The sequence below is a fragment of the Camellia sinensis genome, chromosome 7 (assembly GCF_055761805.1).
Source record: "Camellia sinensis isolate YWXY chromosome 7, ASM5576180v1, whole genome shotgun sequence".
Taxonomy (NCBI): Eukaryota; Viridiplantae; Streptophyta; class Magnoliopsida; order Ericales; family Theaceae; genus Camellia; species Camellia sinensis.
The window spans coordinates 51,483,086-51,506,896 of record NC_138967.1 but is presented as its reverse complement, the minus strand read 5'-3'; the positions used below and the strand labels follow the sequence as shown (position 1 = coordinate 51,506,896).

Sequence of the window (23,811 nt, the reverse complement as noted above, 5' to 3'; positions counted from 1 at the left end):
GCAGAGGAAGAAGAGAGGAGAAGAGAAAGAGGAGGAGAGAGGGAGAAAGAGAGAGGAGGAGAGTAGATCGTCGCAGCACCACCGCCGTCGCCTCGCCGCCGCCGATCGTCGCAGCACCACCGCCATCGCCTCCGCCTCCGGCCCCGCCTCCGCCTCCTCCTGTGATTATGCCCCCTCCAATCCTCCTCCTCCTCCTCCTCCTCCTCCTTCCTCTTTCTCTTCTTCTCCGAATTCGAGCCAAATTCGAGCCTCCAAATTCAAGCTACCTATCGGAACCGATTAAATTTGTTGTCAGACAAATTTCAGTTTCTGTTGTGATTATACAATCAATTTTAAATCTATTTTGTATGTTTCGTCTATGCTTCTTTCCTGTGTGATTTCTTCCTTGATATGGGTATTGACACTTTTTCTGTTTTGCATATCTATTATAAGAATAAGACATCCATTTGGTTTTCTAAAACACCGAGACTAACGTTCTATCATTTTGATTATGACCATTAAGTCATATTGGCCCTGTTTGGTACAACTTAATTTCAGCTTATTTCAGCTTTCAGCTTAATTTAAGCTATTTTGATGTGTTTGGTTTAGCTTATAGCTTATAGCTTTGTGGAAGTCAGAAAACAGCTTATTCTTTAAGTGGGGCAGGAGATGCTTTAAGAATAAGCTGAAAATCAGCTTAAGCTGAAAGTTATAAGCTATAAGCTGTTTAGGCATAAGCTATAAACACTTTCCCACAGCTCTACCAAACAGGGCCATTGAGTCCGTATGCAACTTCAATTAATTTTATTTAATTTAATGGATATAGTTTGCTTGGTTGTGTTTTTTTAAAAGAACTTTTCAGAAAATTCTACTTTCTTATTTTTCGTATTTTTTTGTTTTTACTAAATTTTTTTTAATATTTTAAGCAATTTTTTTTTTTTAATTTTTAGACATACCTAACATAAATATACCTAAAAAGTAAAAAAATTATGAAAAAAACCTTTTAAAAATTCACTAAATACCAAAAATACAAAAAAAAAAAAAAAAAAAAAAACGAGAATTCAATACATTTTTTGTATTTTTATGTATTTATTAAAATTTTAAAATATTTTTTCACAAATTTTTTACTTTTTAGATATATCTAAGTAAAGTGCATCTAAAAAAGTAAAAAAAATGTTTAAAATTTTAAAAATATTCAATTAAAAAAAAACACGAAAACTAAAAGACTGAATTTTCAAAAAACTTAATTCAAAAAACACAAACGAAACACACTTTTCAAAAAATACAGATTGTTGGTTTTCTTTTCTGGATTTTGTTGTATATGTATTTTGTTTTCAATACAGAATTTTATTCTATGTTTTTTGGTTTTTTTTTTGAATGCTTCTGGTTTGTTTACCTATAGAATTTTTATTCGGTAGTTACTTTATTTTGTATATTCTGTATTTAAAATATGATTTTACATGAATCTATGTTTGAGTCAAATTCTATTTCTTATTATGTTGTCTTTAACCGTAATTTTTGGTTATTCATGATTTTGTTTATTAGAATCTGATAATATTGTTGCAGATTATTATTTTACGAAATTTGTTTTCTGTATAAGTTTTCTACTTGGTACAAATCTATGTTTGTGTTCTTTATATTTTCTGAGATTATCCTTTATAAGTACGATACTCTTGTATTATGTAGTTCTAGTCAGAATTCTGTCACATTAATTTGAAAGTCGCAACTATTCCGATCTAATATCCCATTATTGAATTCAGAGACGTGCTTATATTTATGTGTTTACCATTTAGAAAGTTTTGTATCATATTTATCTGCTTATTTGGTCTAGTTTGTGCAGCATTGAATTCAGAGACGTGCTTATATTTATAAGTTGCACTTGGAGCACTTTGAATACTATCCTCAACCCCGCTTACCTGAATCTTGGATGTAGCTTTCTGCCTCTTTTTCCTTGATTTCATCCTTCGCTCACGAAGAACTTTTGAACAGTTTTCACAATGCCAAGCACGTTCATTGGAGAGAAGCTCTGGCTTCGTGAAATACGCCAAACAGCTCTCTATGGACACTGGAGAATCACTATTATCGACTGCATCTGGATCAGACTCACTGCTATTTCCATCTAAGAAACCAGTTTCTACAATTTCGTTTGCCGGAAAATTACTCACTTGACAAGGGTTTTACATCGGGCCCTGCAGCAATTTCTGGCTCATCAAATAATTCTCCAAAGCCATCAAAGTCCAATGCATCTGGTTCACAGCCAACAGCTGACGATGACACCTTCTCGCAATAGCTCACCACTAGTTGAAGTTTCTTCTTTCTGAGGAAGCAACAGAACTTCAGAATCTTGGACCCGTAATGGGAGGTCATTTTCAAAAGAATTCCCTAAACCATCCTTGCCTCCAGAATCTTGGACTACTAATGCATCGTCAACTTTGGAAGCCATAACATGATCATCTGATAATGTATTGGGTTCAAGGTAATCCAACCATGTCAAATTGTCCAATGAACCTGCTGTTTCTACTATACAAAGAGAATGGATCTGCCTGCTAGATTCTATGCCATCCCGTAACAAGGCATCGTTTTGAACACCATATTGTTTTCCTGAATCATAAATTGCTGCAATATCTTTAGGTTTTGAATCTGTATCATTGTCATTTGACACAGGATCTGGTTCCAGGTAATCCAACCATGCTAAATTGTCAACTGAAGCCTCTGTTTTATCCATGACATTCTTGAGGAATGTATTCTTTTCAAACTCTTCAGCAGTCAAGAGATTTGATGAAACTGAACTCTTTTTATCTGCCAGTGTACTAGGGCCAACGGATTCAAACAGTGTATAATCGACCAAAGCATCTCCCACTTTTTCTTTGACAGGCACAGTAGATTCTACTTGGCAAGAAGATGAACCACCAGCTGACGGAACTGAAACACTTTCAGATGCTACAAAATCTGCATCCCTATTAAGCTTTGGATGAATCCTTCCACTTCATTTTGGAGGCAGCTTTGGTTTCTTGGCTCGAGAAATAGGTTGGGCCCTTTTAGATGGGGATTTCTTAGTTAGAACTGGAGTGAGAGATCTAGAAATGGGTTAAACACTGTTGAAGAGTGCCCACATTCCAAACAAGAAACAGTACTGGATAGTTGGCCCCCAAAGATGCCATCAACAAAAGTAGGACCTAGATTTGAGGAAATCCCATTTTCCAGAGAAGTAGTCTGTTTTCTTGCATTCAACTCTTCAGCACACAACCCATCAAGTAAACAACGAAGCAACTCATGACTATCATGCTGTTGATACCCCCTAAATTGGGAAGCCTTGGCACAAACACACCCGAAAAAGGATTTTGGATTTATCACATTTCTCAAGCCAGCCTCTGGACTAGTTTCAATAAAGAGCTTCTTTAAAGAAACGGTAAGAGGATTTAGACTCATCCAATTCCAAGAAGTGATTCCGTAATCTCTCCATTGCTAAGAGATTCTGCGCGACTGAATTAAAGAAGCAAGTATTACCAATATTAACCAAGCCTTTGACCGCATAACCACTTTTTCCATCCAAACTACTTACAATGGTGTTTTCTGATTTTATCTCACTTATAACACTGCCACTCCCAAAATAAACATCCTCAACATCCACTGAGGCCCCTTGAAATGATCGCCCATTTACCAGTTTCACAATATCTGACAGCGGACCTTTCTGTTCACCACTTTCCTCCAATTTTTCAACTGGAATTAGTGTATTGCAAGGGAAGCACTAGTGTAGTTGAAGGTTTTCAAATTGGATAGCCAACAGATGACGAGTTTGCCTGGCATGCTGAACTGCATGGGTTTGAGGGGTTGTTGGGAATCCAATCTCCCCACATGAAAGATGAGCACATTCCAAACAAACCCAAATTGCTTTAGACTCGGGTTTCTTGTCCACAGAACCTCCCCCTTTCTTCTGCACCTGCTTGCCCCTTCCCTTACTTGCTCGCTTATCAACCACACCTTCTCTGCGATCTTCACATCTAATATGTTCTATAGACCTTATTCTTGAAGAAAATTTAGCTAAATCAATACCCTTATCAAGATGGGAACACACTTTCCTCTCTTTTATGACTGAAAGCCCATCATCAGTGCTTGGAATGCTTTGCTGGGCGACAGGTTCAGTTTTCTGAGGAAGGGTAGAAACTCGCTTCTCTGTATCACCACTTCGGGCTTTCTTCTTAACTTTTTTCGTCTATAAAATTATAATTGAGTTGGCTGATATTAACTTATTGAGTTGAACAAATTTGTAATTTTGTCTATAAAATTATAATAGATGCTACTCATGTGTATATTTTCAATAAAAAAAAAAAAAAAACTAGCAATTATAACAATTGGATCAAATTAAGACAAAATTATAAATTCATAATTAAAATTGAACAAATTAAAATTGTAAGGACAAAAATAACACGAGTTAAAATATAAAAAATACCAATGTAATTTATTCTTTTAAGAATAACTACATAATTCTTAATTAATTTTAAAATTGTTAGTAAATATACCAAACAAATATGTATATATTTCCTATTTTTGTTATATTTTTTTTAAAAATATATTTACTAATTAAAAATTAAATAAACAGGTGGGTCTACTAACTCATGGATTGGATATGAATTGGATGGTTCTCCAAGGACTAGGCTTAAATCAAGAATTATTGGCAAAAAAATCGACTTGAACTAAATTTTCTTATATAGCGATTCCGATTTTGACCCGACCTTTGTTGTATTCTGGATTTGGGTCTCGTTGTTGAATATTGTTATTCACGTCTTTTTTCTCTTTTCACCCTTTGAGTTTGAGTATTGGGATGTCTTGGGCGTGTTTGGAACAAGTTGGTTGCTAGTTGGTCTAAATTGTTGCCCAGATTTTAGCTTCTTCGCTTGAGCAAGCTTTGTGATCTTCCAGTAATTTTGCAAGCCTGCAGAGATATTGGAAAGGTGTTGTTATTCGCTCGAGCAAGGACTTTTGCACTCGAGTGATAGTCTTCTGCTTGTAAAATTTCTAGAAGTTTGTATTCTACATTCGAGCGACTCTTCTTGCGCTTGCGCTCGAGCGAGGCAACTTATTGTGTCTGGTCTCCTGAGCGACAACTCTTGCGCTCGAGCGAGCTTCGCGTATATCAGTTCGCAACAACACCTTTTTATATCACTTTTTGATATCTTTTCACTCAAAAACCCTAAACCCGCTCTCTCTCTCTCTCTCTCTCTCTCTCTCTAAAATCCGACTTCTCTCTACAAATACACCTAGATCTAATATCTCTCTACCCTACTCGCTTTGATAAAAAGATAGAGCATTCTGGGGGCTTCCATTTGATCCGAATAAAGTCGACATTGGACATCTTTGAGGTTTCTCCACTTCTCCTTTGGGCTTATACACTTGAGGTAGGGGCCTCTACACTTTAATATGAGTTTTAACTTGGTTATAGGTTGTTGTGTGAAGATGGTGACATTTAGGGGTGTTTTGGAGCAAACCTAGGGTTTGGATTCAAGTTGAAAAAGAGAGGTTTCTATGTGAGTGTTATATAAATGATTATGGGGTTTGGTTATGAGGTCATCTTGTGTTAAAATAGTTAATTTTGGCCTTTGGGTTAATATTTGGAAAATGGGGAGCTTTGTCCTAAAATGTCTTGAATAAGTATTTTGTGTAAATAATGAAATTGGTATGGAAAATGTGAAATTGGGAGGATGTGTACATGAGTGGTGTTGTTGGATTTGTTTAATCACTCACATATGAAAATTTGATGATTTATCTGTTATAGAGATTGTATATCTGTTTAGAAATATCTGCTTAGGCTATCGGTGGAGGATAGTCATAATTGTTGTAGACATTGTATATGGATTAGGCAAAATGGAACTAATCCCTTAACCATTATCATTGAATATGATTGTGAATGATATACATTGTCTATGTATGATATTCAGGAGGAGAAAGATGAGTACTCTATGTTTTGAGGAGAAGAAAGGAAATGGATTCCATTGAACTAAGTTGGCTAGTGTGTCCATGGTAAAAGTCTCGAAAACCATTTGCATACATGGGTGCCGATTCCCGCAGACGAAATTTTCGTAAAATGGAAAATAGAAGTGAATGTATTTGTATGATGATTTTATCTGTTGGAAACTTGTGGGATGTAACTTTTGTTGATGGGTTAAATGCAGTGGATATATCTATTGAACAAAAATGAACAAATTGAGATGCGAGTTTGGTATAACATGGTTTTGGAAAGAGTTATAAAGATTTTGTCATAAGACAATGAACATGTGCATCATACTTCTATCTTATTAATTCTCATATATTGTGTTGGTATGTTTCTACTAGACTTTGGCTCACCTTACTTGGGAATCATTTTCAGGTGTTGGAGACATGCCTCCGCCAAGACAGTAGTTTGGAGAGACTTGGAGCAAGAGCTTCCTTTTATTTTATGTATTTTGTATAGTCAAGGGCTAAGTTGTGTTGAGTTAGACTCTTCCTTTTGCTGTAACCAAGCAATGTCGTGGAAAGATGTAAGCCCGTAGGGTATTTATTTTGTTGATTATTAACTGGTAATACATGCTATAGATACAAGATGAACATTTATGAATGTATATTGCATGTGTTATCTTTTGTAATACCAACTCTGGTGAATGAAATCATACCAATTCTATTATATTCACTTTTCTTATGAGTTGGATTAATTTTTTTTTTTTGGGGGGGGGGGGGGGGGGGCGGGGAGGGGGGGCGTTACATCTTAAATTGACTTGCACTAAATTTTCTTGACTACTTTTTAGTTTTTAATCAAATATTAAAACCCACTAAATTAGCTCATATCAGTCACGAATTGATAAGTTATGATAAAATTTAAATTTATTAGGATTATAATATGACCTACAATTTAGGGTGGCTCTATCTTATATAATTTTTTCATCCATAAATATATATAACTATTCATTTAATTGTTTTAACATAAATATATAGTTTTTTTAAACTAAGTTCAAAATTTTTAATTATTATAAAAAATACTTACAAATATCTACTTACTAATTTAATAAATCGATAGGTCAAATGATTCGTATAAGTTGGGAATAGACAAAAATATTTTTTAATGATTAGGTGAAGAACAAGTTGGCGTAAATCTAAATGTTAAGCCTAAATTTAATATTACAAATGAATTCTAATCCATTTTTATGTAAATCTTATAACATAAGATAAATTATAATTTTGATGTTAGACAAATTTTTAGACTTTACAAAACATGAAAAAATTAATATATTGACAAATATAATTTACCACTATCATATGATAAATTAAATTTACGAAACTCATAAGATGAAATATATTTATATTTTATCATAAATATAATTTTTGTGATTTATTTTTTAATTTTTACCAATTAAATTATGACATATATTTGTTATTAAGAACTTAGAACACACAATTAGTAACATAAGAATAATAATAAAAAAAATTCTCTTATATGTAACTATGATAAAAATGAATAAAATTTAATTGATTCTAAATTATTTTTACTAAATATTCTAGATAATTTTTTTAGATTATTATTTAATTTTGAAAATTAGTTTTTTATTATTTACTTATACCCGTGCATAGCACGGGTAATTATACTAGTATATTATATAAGAAAAATGGAGTTTTTAACCTACAGGCCTTGTGGGAACTTCAATACCTCAATCTTACTTTTCTAATTTTTGATTTAGAAAAAAAATAAAACTCTCAACATTTATTGACTTCTCCTAAGCTACAAGCCTTTTTGACTTGTCTTACACCATTTTCAACTTCTCTCATACACAATGGTTAGTGATGGGATTGTTAAATTATTTTTATAACAAAATCTAAAAGAATTAATTTGTATATTAAAAAAATATCTAAAACAAATATAAATTCTTATTAAATCTATCTATCTATATATATCTATATCTATCTATACTATATATTAAGCAAAAAGGGGATTTTTAACCCCAAGTCTTGTGGGAGCTCCAATCTCTCAATCCAAAATTTCCTGATTTTTTGGTTTTAAAAAAAAAAAAATCTTAGCATTTATTAACTTATTCCAATTCCCAAGTCTTACTCTCATAATAACACTTTAATCCATTAAGAACAACTATAAAAAAAATTATTTGAAATCCAACACATATGAATTCTTTGAAAAGGTTTCAACACATATGATTATTATCTCTCATAATAATAATTTAATGCATTAAGAATAAGCATAAAAAAAAATTATTGAAAAGTCCAGCACATATGATTATTATTAAAATATTAAACTTTAATATAATATAATAATAAAAAAAGACATTTAATTCATTGAAAAGTCCAACACATATGATTATTATCAAAATATTAAACTTTAATATAATATAAAAAAGGAAAAAAAAAGAAGATATTTAAAAAAAAAACATTTATAAATCACAATTCACATAGAGCTCCAATCTCCCAACCTTAATTTTATAAATTTTTTATTTTTAAAAAAAACTCAGCATTTATTGATTTGGCCAAAATCTCCTGATCAACATTTATTAACTTTTTTTCAATCCACATGTCTTTCCATATGCCTGCATTTATTGATTTGGTCAAAATCCCTAATCAACATTTAAAATCTCCTCATACAAATAAGTATAGATACAACCCGCACATAGTTACTGCGGTAGCCTTTTTAATTTCTCATATACACAATGGTTAGTAATAAAATTGTTAAATTATTTTTATAAAAAATCTTAAAAAACATAATTTATATATTAAAAAAATTTTAAAACAAATATAAATATCTATAATTATCCCGTGCATAGCACGGCTGATAGGCTAGTCTATACTATATATTAAGCAAAAGGGGGTTTTTAACCCCAAGGCCTGTGGGAGCTCCAATCTCCTAATCCTAATTTTCTAATTTTTTGATTTAAAAAAAAAAAACCTCAGCATTTATTGACTTCTCCCCACCCAACCTCAACATTTATTGACTTCTCCCAACCCACAATCCGTTTTGATTTCTCTCATAATTATTGCAACACCCTTTTGAATTTCTCCCATATACTATGGTTACACACAAAAATAAAAATAAAAAAGATAAAAATTTAGCTATAGATCTCAAAAAGATATAACATCTAAATTTAAAGTATAATTATGTATTTTTTTTTATGTATATTTATCAAAATTTTAAATCACTTAATGGGACAAATTAATCAATTTTCCAAAATTATTGATTTTTAATTTACAAAATAGATTAAAAAAAACTATTGACTGATTTATTTATTTAATAACAAAAATATTTCATAATCTCTCCCTCCTAATCTCTCTCACAAATTTTCAAAAAAAAAATATTAAAACTTGCATTCATTTTCTCTTCTCCAAAAAATCAGATAATATTTTCTATTAAAGTTGTAGATATCTACCTATATTTTATATATTATATTATATTATAACATAACAAAAAAAAAAAAACTAAAAAACTAAAAAAAAAAATCTTTAAATTTTATCTAAATAAACTTTAAATCAATGAAACTTACATGTCTATCACATATCTAACTCACATCATAACTTACCTAAATAATAATAATTAAAAACAAATGGAAACCACAGATAAATTAAATTTAAAAAAAAAAAGATACCCATAACTCCATCTTAAATAAATTGAAAAAAAAATACCCAAATACAAACCACACAAAAATAAAAATAAAAATAAAAAGATATATCTATCTATCTATCTATCTATATCTATACTATATATTAAGCAAAATTGAGTTTTTAACCCCCAAGACTTATGGGAGCTTCAATATCCCAATCTGAATTTTTTAAATTTTTTATTTAAAAAAAAAAACTCAACATTTATTGATTTGATCAAAATCCCCTGATCAGTATTTATTAACTTTTTTCAATCCACATATCTTTCCATATGCCTGCAATTATTGATTTGGTCAAAATCTCCTGATCAGCATTTAAAATCCCCTCATACAAATAATTATAGATACAATTCGTATATAGTTACTGCAATACCCTTTTCAACTTCCCCCATACATTATGGTTAGTGATAAGAAAAAAATCTTAAAAAACATAATTTATATATTAAAAAAATCTAAAACAAATATAAATATCTATAATTATCCCGTGCCTAGCACGGGTGATAGGCTAGTTTATTATATAAGCAAAATGGAGTTTCTAACCCACAAGCCTTGTGGAAACTCCAATATCCCAACCTTAATTTTCTAATTTTTGATTTAAAAAAAATATTAGCATTTATTAATTTCTCCCAATCTACAAGCCTTTTTGACTTCTCTCATAATTACTGCAGTACTCTTTCCAACTTCTCCCATACACTATGGTTAGTGATGGGATTGTTAAATTATTTTTATAAAAAATCTAAAAAAATATAATTTGTATATAAAAAAAAAATCTAAAAAAAATATAAATATCTATCCCTATATCTATCTATTTATCTATACTTACTATATATTAAGCAAAATGGGGTTTTAACCCCCAAGGCTTGTGGGAGCTCCAATATTCCAATCCTAATTTTCTAATTTTTTGATTTTTAAAAAAAAAAAACCTCAGCATTTATTAATTTATCCCAATCCCCATGCCTTTTGGGAGATTTGGTCAAAACCCTCTCATAATCAAACTTTAATGCATTAAAAACTAGCATAAACAAAATTCCTTGAAAATTTCAACATATCTATCTATCTATATTATATTATCTATATCTATCTATCTATCTATATCTATACTATATATTAAGCAAAAAGGGGTTTTTAACCCCCAAGACCCGTGGGAGTTTTAATATCCGAATCTGAATTTTTTATATTTTTTATTAAAAAAAGAAAAACTCAACATTTATTGATTTGGTCAAAATCCCCTGATCAACATTTATTAACTTTTTTCAATCCACATGTTTTTTCACATGCCTGCATTTATTGATACAATCCCCTGATCAGCATTTGAAATCCCCTCATACAAATAGTTATAGATACAATCTGTGTATAGTTACTGCAGTACCCTTTTTAACTTCTCTCATACACTATGCTTAGTGATAAGATTGTTAAATTATTTTTATAAAAAATCTTTAAAAACATAATTTATATATTAAAAAAAATCTAATAGAAATATAAATATTTATAATTATCTATACTATATATTAAGCCAAAGGGGGTTTTTAACTCCAAGGCCTGTGGGAGCTCCAATCTCCTAATCTTAATTTTCTAATTTTTTGATTTAAAAAAAAAACCTCAGTATTTATTGACTTCTCCTAATCCAACCTCAGCATTTATTAACTTCTCCAAACCCACAATTTCTTTTGACTTCTCTCATAAATATTGCAACACCATTTTCAATTTCTCCCATATACTATGGTTACACACAAAAAAAAAAAAAAAAAAAAAAGAATTTAGCTATAGATCTCAAAAAGATATAACATCTAAATTTGAATTATGATTTAATAATATAATTATGTATTTTTTTATGTATATCTATCAAAATTTTAAATCACTTAATGAGAAAAATTAATCAATTTTCCAAAATTATTGATTTTTAATTTACAAAATAGATTAAAAAAAACTATTGACTGATTTATTTATTTAATAACAAAAACATTTCATAATCTCTCCCTCATAATCTCTCTCACAAATTTTCAAAAAAAAATATTAAAACTTGCATTCATTTTCTCTTCCCCAAAAAATCAAATAATATTTTTTTATTAAAGTTATAGATATCTACCTATATTTTATATATTATATTATAACATAACAAAAAAACTATAAAACTAAAAAAAAAATCTTTAAAATTTATCTAAATAAACTTTAAATCAATAAAATTCACATGTCTATCACGTATCTAACTTACATCATAACCTACCTAAATAATAATAATTAAAAACAAATGGAAACCACAGATAAATTAAATTTTTTTAAAAAAAAGATACCTACAACTCCATCTTAAATAAATTGAAAAAAAAAAATACCCGAATAGAAACCACACAAAAATAAAATAAAAAGATATATCTATCTATCTATCTATCTATATATATATTAAGAAAAATAGGGTTTCTAACCCCCAAGTCTTGTGGGAGCTCCAATATTCCAATCTAAATTTCCTAATTTTTTATTTTAAAAAAAAAACTTAGCATTTATTAACTTCTCCCAACCCCCAAGTATAAAAAAAATTCTTTGAAAAGTTCAACACATATGAATTCCTTGAAAGTCCCAGCACATATGATTATTGTCCCTCAAAATAACACTTTAATACATTAAGAACAATCATAAAAAAAAATTTCTTGAAAAGTCCAATACATATGAATTTCTTGAAACTCCAACACATATGATTATTATCAAAATATTACACTTTAATATAATATAAAAAAAAGAAGACATTTAAAAAAAAAAGACATTTAAAAATCACAATTCACATATATAGAAATAATTGTGGAGTACATAGGAATTCCTTGAAAAATCCAACACATGATTATTATCCCTCATAATAACATTTTAATACATTAAGAACAAGCATGAAAAAAATTCATTGAAAAGTTCATCACATATGAATTCCTTAAAAAGTCCAACACATATGATAAGTATCAAAATATTAAATTTTAATTTAGTATAAAAAAAGAAAAAAAAAAGACAGTGATGAAATACAACCGGTGCATAGCACGGGTGATATGCTAGTATATTATATAACAAAAAAGGGATTTCTAATGAGAAGCCTCCTAAGAGCTCCAAACTCTCATTATAAAATTATTGATTTTTTAATTTATAAAATAGATTAAAAAAACCTATTGGTTGATTTATTATATAGCAATCCCAGTTTTGACTTGACACTTTTGGTAGTCCGGATTCGGGTTTATGGTTTCTGAATGTTGTTCATTGTTGTTTTCCCTTTTATTCCTCCTTAATTTTGGTTATTTGGATTGTAGTTGTGTGTTTGGAATAGGTTGGTTGCTTACTTTTCCAAACCTTTGTTGCTATAGCGATCCAGGTCTTTGACCCGTCCTTGTGGTGTTCTAGACTCAGATTTCATGGTTAGAAAGTATTATCTATGTCTTTTCTAAGCCCACCCGAGGGTGGCAAATCCATGTCTTAGCCTACTTGCGGGTAGCACCATCAAACCATTTTCAAAATAAACAAACATGAGATGTGTTGTTCCAATTCAGGCGATCCAGTCTATACTTGTATGCTGTGCGCATCACGTAGTAAATCTAGGCTAATAACCGGAATAAGAATGCATAATGTTTTCAAAAACTCAATATCATGGTTAGTAAAGGCCGATCTTTGATCGGGCGAGCGGGGGTGCTCACGAAGTGACCTTCCCCAATCGTACCCAAGTTCCCAAGCCGATGCAACTTTGGTGATGACGGACACGTGGCCTTCGGCACGAGTCAGGGTTTCCTAAATTCCCCCAAAATAAAATATTTAGGTGGCGACTTTGTATCTGGCAAAGTAGTCCATGTTTAGCACTTCTTTCTAAAAATCTGTTTTCCAAAACAATTTGCTAGATTTGGACTCTTTAATGATTCATCGGTCTTGCATTGCACTCTGCGAGATTAGATACAGGACCATGACTTTTGAGTCCGAACTGTAGTGAGCCCCAAATGAGCAAAACGGGATTTCCCTCTCGGGACGTTCGGGGACGTCTACAGTTTATGAACACATGTAAGTAAAGTACACGCGAAAACGTGTACAATGTGTAACCACCTGGGGGGATGCATAAACACATATAAGTAAAGCACACGCGGAAACACATGCAATGTGTAAAGCAAGCAAGGTATGAACACATGTAAGTAAAGTACATGCGAAAACGTGTACAATGTGTGAAATAAAAGGAACTTGAACACATATAAGTAAAGCACACGCGGAAACGCATGCAATGTGTAAAGCAAGCGAAATATACACATGTAAGTAAAGCACGCGTGGAAACGCATGCAATGTGTATAGCAGGAACAATGCAAATGAAATGTGTATGACAATGAGAGGTAGGAAAATGCATGACAATGCATGTAACAACCCTCACCTTATTCTTGTCATACTTGCATACATTCTTGCATGGTCTTGCTTGTCATGTTAATTTGAAGGTTTTATCTTGCCTTGATTCGTTTAAGTTGCTTGCATGATTTTGTTCCTTGCTTAGTGTGTGTGTGTGCGTAGCCGAGATCATCTTGAGCTTAGTCCACCTTTGACCCTTGTGCTTAGAACTATCTTGTGATCTTGATCAACCCCATCTTCACCTCGGGCATTATTTGCCGAGATGTTTTGCACTTGAACCTTGTCCGCAGGCAGGTATGGCCTAGGCCGAGATGTGGTACACCCCGGCCAAGGTGTGGCACAGCTTAGTCAAGCGTCGTCCTCCCTAGCCGATGTTTTTCTATCCTATTGCTGGATCCTTGTTTTGAGCCGATGTCATCTTTTTGCCGATGTGTCTTACCCGAGCTTGTTGCATACGCCTTGTCAGAAACTTGTCTTGTCTATCAATCACCTTTTTGGAGCTGAACCAACCCGATAACGCCACGTGTCCGAGCTGACTGTTAAGGCAGCCGGCAGACCTAGAAACAAATCATTTTGTCTCAAATCCTTGTTTTAGAGAGAGAAGCTCTAGAGAAGAGTTCTTGAGTGAGAGTAGTCTTCCAAGCTTGATCTTCGTGGCTTGAACCGTTGGATCCGAGTTTTGAGGTTAGAATCTTGATCTCCTTTGGTTACTCTTGCTGATTATCTAGCTGCATTGCATGATCGGATTTGTTTTGCATGTCATGCATTGTTTTGAAGTTGGTTTCGGAAAGAGAAAATGGTTTTTCATGTGTTCTTAAAGAAAAGTCCCATTTTGATCGAATAGATTGGAACAAAAACCATGTTTTGTGTTTATTCTTGCATGACTCTCTTTAATGGGTACCCAGGCTCTATATTTTGAACTCTTGGCTTGAAACCTCAGATTTTGTGGCGAGTTTTGAACTTACATCCACATTCCTCATGATCATATCTTCATATTCTTCAAAGGAAAACCCAGGTTCCTCCTGACCTTGTTTAGCGGGACCTCGGCTTAGCCCCGGATGGTACCCAGTGTGTTTTCGAAGAACGGGAGCAGTGATTAAGCTCCCAGCTTGTTTTGTTTTGTCTTTGACTTGGATCTGGCAAGAGTGCCGAGATCATTTGCATGTATGTATAGAGCTTGCTTTAAGATGTGACTTGCCATGTGATTGTAGGTCCTTGATATTTGCTTTGAGTCTACACCTGAAGAACTAGGTGAGTGGTATTATTGATAAAGCTATGTTATACTTGTTTTGATAAATCTTGCTTGCCTTGTTTTGACAAAAGTATTTTTGTTAGCATGAATGAATAGCTCTTGTTTTGATGTGTCAAGTATACTCCTTGTTTTGATGCCATCTTTGAAAAGGATACGGTCCTTGTTAAATCGGGCTACGGGCCTAAGTAGCATAAGTCCCTTGTGCTGGAGGACTCTAAACTTTCGCAGTACTGAGTACAAAAGGATACGGTCCTTGTTAAACCGGGCTACGGGCCTAAGTAACACAAGTCCCTTGTACTGGAGGACTCTAAACTTTCGCGGTACCAAGTGCACAAGTCCCTTGTATTGGAGGACTCTAAACTTTCGCAATACTTTTGACTAAACGATTACGGATCGTACAGCCTTGATATTTGATCGATGAATACGGTTCATCCCTTGCTTCGCCGATGTTATGATACTTGTGATACTTGATGATGAATACGGTTCATCCCTTGCTTCGCCGATGTTGTGATACTTGATGATGAATACGGTTCATCCCTTGCTTCGCCGATGTTATGATACTTGTGATACTTGATGATGAATACGGTTCATCCCTTGCTTCGCCGATGTTGTGATACTTGATGATGAATACGGTTCATCCCTTGCTTCGCCGATGTTGTGATATTTGATCGATGAATACGGTTCATCCCTTGCTTCGCCGATGTTATGATACTTGTGATACTTGATGATGAATACGGTTCATCCCTTGCTTCGCCGATGTTATGATACTTGTGATACTTGATGATGAATACGGTTCATCCCTTGCTTCGCCGATGTTGTGATACTTGATGATGAATACGGTTCATCCCTTGCTTCGCCGATGTTATGATACTTGTGATACTTGATGATGAATACGGTTCATCCCTTGCTTCGCCGATGTTATGATACTTGTGATATTCGATGATGAATACGGTTTATCCCTTGCTTCGCCGATGTTATGATACGTGTTTGATGAATACGGTTCATCCCTTGCTTCGCCGATGTTATGATACGTGTTTGATGAATACGGTTCATCCCTTGCTTCGCCGATGTTATGATACGTGTTTGATGAATACGGTTCATCCCTTGCTTCGCCGATGTTATGATACGTGTTTGATGAATACGGTTCATCCCTTGTCCTGATAAAGTTCGATTCGTTGTTTCGAAAGACTTCGGCTATATTCATGCTAAAACCTTTATTATTAGTATCATTCACTGAGTTTTGTACTCACCCCTCTATATATATGTAGGTGATGAGCAGGACGGCGGCGACGCCTAGATCGTTTTGGGTGCTTGTTTTGGAGTCGTGCTTATGTCGGCTTTACTTTTGTATTTACGTCGGCGATGCCCTGCCTTGCATGTCGGCAAATCTTGAAAATCATGCTTCTTGACTTGTATTCGTTGTGTATTTTGTATATGTCAGCTCGAGAAGCCTTTTGATCAAGATGTAATGTGTAATTTTACTCGTTGTATTCAAGTTGTAAATTTAATTGAAATGTTTGGCATTGCTTTTGATCTACGCACAGCTCTTATGGACCACTTGTATTTGATTTATTGCTTCCGCATTTGTGAGCCCCTATATCCATACTCTGATTGTGTTAAGTTTTGAAAAGTTGGCCTTCGGTAATTACGGATTACTGGCCATCACGGCACCAAACTACTAGGGGCGGTTTGGGGTCGTGACAGAGTGGTATCAGAGCGCACAAGTTCCTCAGTATACGCTAATCACACACTTTGAGTCCTAAAGAGCATAGGATTTCCCTTAGAAAGATGTTAGGGTTGCATCATGGTATTTGTTATTTGAACGAGGTGTGCATTGTCTTGATATGCTTAATTGTTGCTTGCCTACGGGGTTATCTGTTTAACTGTTTTAAAGTCATATTCTGCATACTCATAGCATTATGAGGAGAGGTAGACCACCGCTTGGCCGAGATCAACCCGAAGATAGAATGGACAGACTGGAAAGATTGGTTGAAGGTTTGGCCCGTGAGTTGAGGCAAACCAGGCAGCAGTTCGCTAGTGCTACGTCGACTCAGGCCGAGCAGACCAACGGCCGAAACGTAGTTCCACCTCCACCTCCGCCAGTGCCGCAAATTCCCCCGCAACCAGCCTTATATGGGGACGGCACGATCGCTTTGATCAGGGAGTTCAAGAAAATGAGGCCACCGAGATTCTCTGGAGGTATAGAGCCGATGAAGGCCGAGGCATGGGTTTTAGAAATGGAGAAGTTGTTTGAGATCTTCCCTAGCACCGACGCTCAGAAAGTGACGTTGGCAGCATTCACATTAGATGATGACGCTCGCAGATGGTGGATGATGGTTAGAGGAAGCAATCCAGACCTGACCTGGACCCGATTCTTAGAGTTGTTCTACAAGAAACATTTTCCCCTAAGTGTTCGAAACCGCAAGGCTACCGAATTTCATACTCTGACGCAAGGCAACAGAACAGTGGCGGAATATGACCGCGCTTTTACTGAACTGGTAAGGTTTGTACCTCACATGACCAACGACGAATATATGAAGGCCAGGAAGTTCGAGTGTGGGCTTCGTGGACCGATTCAAGACCGGGTCAACTTGCTTGATATGCTGACCTATGCCGAGGTATTGGACAAAGCCATTCAGGCCGAAGCTAATCTGAACCGATACCAGAACTCGGGAGAAAACCAGCGAAAGAGGCAGAACTATGACAATCGCCGAGGACAGCTGAGCACCAAGAAGAGAACGAACATGGGCAGTACTAGTAATGTAAGGCAAGAAGGGAGTGCTAAACTGATGTGTTTGGATTGTGGGAAACAGCATTTCGGGATTTGTCGACGAACGTCTGGAGCTTGCTATGAATGTGGCGATATGGGCCATTATGTGAGGGATTGCCCCAAAGCAAAGGCTGATAACGACAAGAAAGGGGAGAATACCTCGGGTTCCGTTCAGAAGGGAAATGCTGGGAAAAGGAAGAGGATGTAAGAATCCGTTATCCAGAGTTGTTCCTGGAACAAGGTAATTCAAGTTTGGGGACCAAACTTCTTTAAGGGGGGTAGGATGTAACAACCCTCACCTTATTCTTGTCATACTTGCATACATTCTTGCATGGTCTTGCTTGTCATGTTAATTTGAAGGTTTTATCTTGCCTTGATTCGTTTAAGTTGCTTGCATGATTTTGTTCCTTGCTTAGTGTGTGTGTGTGCGTAGCCGAGATCATCTTGAGCTTAGTCCACCTTTGACCCTTGTGCTTAGAACTATCTTGTGATCTTGATCAACCCCATCTTCACCTCGGGCATTATTTGCCGAGATGTTTTGCACTTGAACCTTGTCCGCAGGCAGGTATGGCCTAGGCCGAGATGTGGTACACCCCGGCCAAGGTGTGGCACAGCTTAGTCAAGCGTCGTCCTCCCTAGCCGATGTTTTTCTATCCTATTGCTGGATCCTTGTTTTGAGCCGATGTCATCTTTTTGCCGATGTGTCTTACCCGAGCTTGCTGCATACGCCTTGTCAGAAACTTGTCTTGTCTATCAATCACCTTTTTGGAGCTGAACCAACCCGATAACGCCACGTGTCCGAGCTGACTGTTAAGGCAGCCGGCAGACCTAGAAACAAATCATTTTGTCTCAAATCCTTGTTTTAGAGAGAGAAGCTCTAGAGAAGAGTTCTTGAGTGAGAGTAGTCTTCCAAGCTTGATCTTCGTGGCTTGAACCGTTGGATCCGAGTTTTGAGGTTAGAATCTTGATCTCCTTTGGTTACTCTTGCTGATTATCTAGCTGCATTGCATGATCGGATTTGTTTTGCATGTCATGCATTGTTTTGAAGTTGGTTTCGGAAAGAGAAAATGGTTTTTCATGTGTTCTTAAAGAAAAGTCCCATTTTGATCGAATAGATTGGAACAAAAACCATGTTTTGTGTTTATTCTTGCATGACTCTCTTTAATGGGTACCCAGGCTCTATATTTTGAACTCTTGGCTTGAAACCTCAGATTTTGTGGCGAGTTTTGAACTTACATCCACATTCCTCATGATCATATCTTCATATTCTTCAAAGGAAAACCCAGGTTCCTCCTGACCTTGTTTAGCGGGACCTCGGCTTAGCCCCGGATGGTACCCAGTGTGTTTTCGAAGAACGGGAGCAGTGATTAAGCTCCCAGCTTGTTTTGTTTTGTCTTTGACTTGGATCTGGCAAGAGTGCCGAGATCATTTGCATGTATGTATAGAGCTTGCTTTAAGATGTGACTTGCCATGTGATTGTAGGTCCTTGATATTTGCTTTGAGTCTACACCTGAAGAACTAGGTGAGTGGTATTATTGATAAAGCTATGTTATACTTGTTTTGATAAATCTTGCTTGCCTTGTTTTGACAAAAGTATTTTTGTTAGCATGAATGAATAGCTCTTGTTTTGATGTGTCAAGTATACTCCTTGTTTTGATGCCATCTTTGAAAAGGATACGGTCCTTGTTAAATCGGGCTACGGGCCTAAGTAGCATAAGTCCCTTGTGCTGGAGGACTCTAAACTTTCGCAGTACTGAGTACAAAAGGATACGGTCTTTGTTAAACCGGGCTACGGGCCTAAGTAACACAAGTCCCTTGTACTGGAGGACTCTAAACTTTCGCGGTACCAAGTGCACAAGTCCCTTGTATTGGAGGACTCTAAACTTTCGCAATACTTTTGACTAAACGATTACGGATCGTACAGCCTTGATATTTGATCGATGAATACGGTTCATCCCTTGCTTTGCCGATGTTATGATACTTGTGATACTTGATGATGAATACGGTTCATCCCTTGCTTCGCCGATGTTGTGATACTTGATGATGAATACGGTTCATCCCTTGCTTCGCCGATGTTATGATACTTGTGATACTTGATGATGAATACGGTTCATCCCTTGCTTCGCCGATGTTGTGATATTTGATCGATGAATACGGTTCATCCCTTGCTTCGCCGATGTTATGATACTTGTGATACTTGATGATGAATACGGTTCATCCCTTGCTTCGCCGATGTTATGATACTTGTGATACTTGATGATGAATACGGTTCATCCCTTGCTTCGCCGATGTTGTGATACTTGATGATGAATACGGTTCATCCCTTGCTTCGCCGATGTTGTGATACTTGATGATGAATACGGTTCATCCCTTGCTTCGCCGATGTTATGATACTTGTGATATTCGATGATGAATACGGTTTATCCCTTGCTTCGCCGATGTTATGATACGTGTTTGATGAATACGGTTCATCCCTTGCTTCGCCGATGTTATGATACGTGTTTGATGAATACGGTTCATCCCTTGCTTCGCCGATGTTATGATACGTGTTTGATGAATACGGTTCATCCCTTGTCCTGATAAAGTTCGATTCGTTGTTTCGAAAGACTTCGGCTATATTCATGCTAAAACCTTTATTATTAGTATCATTCACTGAGTTTTGTACTCACCCCTCTATATATATGTAGGTGATGAGCAGGACGGCGGCGACGCCTAGATCGTTTTGGGTGCTTGTTTTGGAGTCGTGCTTATGTCGGCTTTACTTTTGTATTTACGTCGGCGATGCCCTGCCTTGCATGTCGGCAAATCTTGAAAATCATGCTTCTTGACTTGTATTCGTTGTGTATTTTGTATATGTCGGCTCGAGAAGCCTTTTGATCAAGATGTAATGTGTAATTTTACTCGTTGTATTCAAGTTGTAAATTTAATTGAAATGTTTGGCATTGCTTTTGATCTACGCACAGCTCTTATGGACCACTTGTATTTGATTTATTGCTTCCGCATTTGTGAGCCCCTATATCCATACTCTGATTGTGTTAAGTTTTGAAAAGTTGGCCTTCGGTAATTACGGATTACTGGCCATCACGGCACCAAACTACTAGGGGCGGTTTGGGGTCGTGACAATGCATATACTGAAATGCATGGCAATGCAAAATAGGGAAATGCATGACAATGCATGTACCGAAATGCATGACAATGCATGATAAGGAAATGCGTGACAAGGCGTGATAAGGGAATGCATAACAATGCATGTACTAAAATGCATAACAATGCAAAGTAAGGAGATGCATGACAATGCATGATAAGGAAATGCATGACAATACAAATGCGGTGTGCATAACAATGCACGATGAGAGAAATGCATGACAATGCATGTACTGAAATGCATGGCAATGCAAAGTAAGGAAATGGATGACAATGCAAAATGAGACACGCATGACAATGCATGAACTGAAATGCGCGACAATGCATGTAATTGAAATGTACGACAATGCGTGTAATTGAAATGCATAACAATGCACGATATGGAGATGCATGACAATGCGAAATGAGATACGCATGACAATGCATGAATTGAAATGCATGACAATGCGTGTAATTGAAATGCATAACAATGCATGATAAGGGAATGCATGATAATGCATGTACTGAAATGCATGACAATGCGCGATATGGAGATGCGTGACAATGCAAATGAGGTGCACATGACAATGCGTGATAAGGAACATGCAGGACAATGCATGAGAGGTGCGCATGACGATGCGTGAAGGAACATGCATGACAATGCATGTGAGGAAATTAATGACAATGCAAGATAAGGAAGATGCACGACAATGCGTGTAATTTGAGATGCATGACACTGCATGTGAACTCAAATGTGCGACAACGTACGTTTTTTAAAATGCATGACAATGCAAATAAATTCGAATGCGCGACTGGGCGCATTTGTTGAAATGCATGACAATGCATGTAAACTCAAATGTGAGACAACGCATGTTTTGTTGAAATGCGTGACAATGCAAATGAACAGTGCATAACAATGCAAATTGTGTGTGTTACAACGCGCGTAGACGTGCATTACAGTGCAACCTATGCATGCTTATCATAAACGAGGCAGCACATGTAATGCAACGCATTTAAAGTGGTTATTGAACCTTACAAGATACCCAAGGATACGAAAAGGATACACCTTGCGCGTATTGGGCATCGTATACGGGAAACACGGCTCGAGGTCAACACGAAGGCCGATCAAGGTTCAAAAGTGCATTTCCTTGTACTGCCTTGATAAATGAAGGTTTCAAACCACATCAATGACCCAAACAAGGGTGTAGGGGGTTCACCGGCCACCGGGGAAGACCACCTGCCATCCATCGGCCACGAAATAAGGTCATCGGCCAAATAGTTGGCCGACCGGCTAACAATGTGGCCGACTAGCCAAAAATTGCTGTATCGGGGTAGTTTTGTCAATTGGCCACGGGTCTTTAAATATAGGGCTTCAAGCCCTATATTTCCACTTCCTCCTTGGTCGAAAATCCCTCCCCTCTCTCTCTAGGCGAGTTTCCTCCATTCGATCTGAGTTTTTACCGTATTTTAGGGCCCTTTTCGTTGTTCGATTCGCGAAAACCTCCTCATTTCGCACGTTTTGAACTGAATAAATCTTAGTTTCGGTGTACTTTTCTTGATTTCCACCACTTGGGGTTTGTTTCCCCCGAGTTTACCTCGGTCTTTGTGCCTTTTTCGGACTCTAACCTTTATGCCCATTTTTCATCCTCTCGGGGTTAACTTTTGGGTTGACTTTTCACATTCTTACCCGATTTTCACACTTTTGGCCATTTTCACACTATTCTTGAGATGGCAGACGACATTCTAGGTAGTGGAGCTCCTCCAGAGTTGGACGTGGACCCTGAGGCTGAGCCCCTGCCTCTTCATATCCGGCCGTTTGATCCGACGGCCTACAGGCAGGTGATACACGTGCTTCCTCCTGACAACCTCCGTCACTTCAGGAGCTATGAGCGACGCGTGCCATTGGAGCTTCTGCTGCGCGAGCCAGAGTCATATCTGTCCTATGGCGCTTCTGAGGTACACTCTTCCCTGTTTCATTTTCTGCAAAGTAGAATACATAACTGCAATAGTTAATTCTGTTCTTTAACTGTTTAGCCTGGATACACCGATACATTGCATGCTGTAGTTCACTGCGAGCACACCCGCACCTGATATCTGTTTGAATCTGAACACGTGTACACACGCTGTATTTTCCACTGAACCACTCAAACACACTGATACATCACATGCTGTAGTTCACTGTAAGCACACCTGCACCCGATATCTGTTTGAATCTGAACACGCGCATACACGCTGCATTTTCCACTGAACCACTCAAACACTGTATTTGTAACACTGCTTCGTAACTGCTTGTTTTGACCATAGGGGGATTCCCATGCCTTTTGGGAGTATGGAAATGTTGCCGCCAGAGGTTGGTACATGGAGCTACCTGACGCGGTTCGTCGCATTGTTGACTGAGCCGGATTTGGGACCTTCTGCATGGGACTCTCGCGCCTCACTGCGAGCAGGCCCCTTCTTGCTGCTCTGGTGGAGAGGTGGTGGGACACCACCAACTCCCTCCACCTTTCTGCCACCAGGGAGATGACGATGACTCCCTTCGACTTCTCCATGCTCACAGGCATCGGAGTGGGGGGTGATCCGATCCCCTTTGATACAGACATAGACGAGTGGGACATCGCTCAGATGTACCTACTCGGTGCTCAGCCACTTCTCGCTCGGGCAGGGTTTGTGCAATACTCATGGTTCGAGGATCATTTCCGGATCCAGGCACCTACTAC

At 36.3% G+C, this 23,811-nt stretch overlaps 1 pseudogene; it reads right to left on the bottom strand.

Moving 5' to 3' along the window:
• Window positions 1–1,269: 1,269 nt before the first annotated feature.
• LOC145795803 (ubiquitin carboxyl-terminal hydrolase 2-like) lies at window positions 1,270–22,732 on the bottom strand (annotated as a pseudogene).
• Between the last annotated feature and the right edge of the window lie 1,079 nt (window positions 22,733–23,811).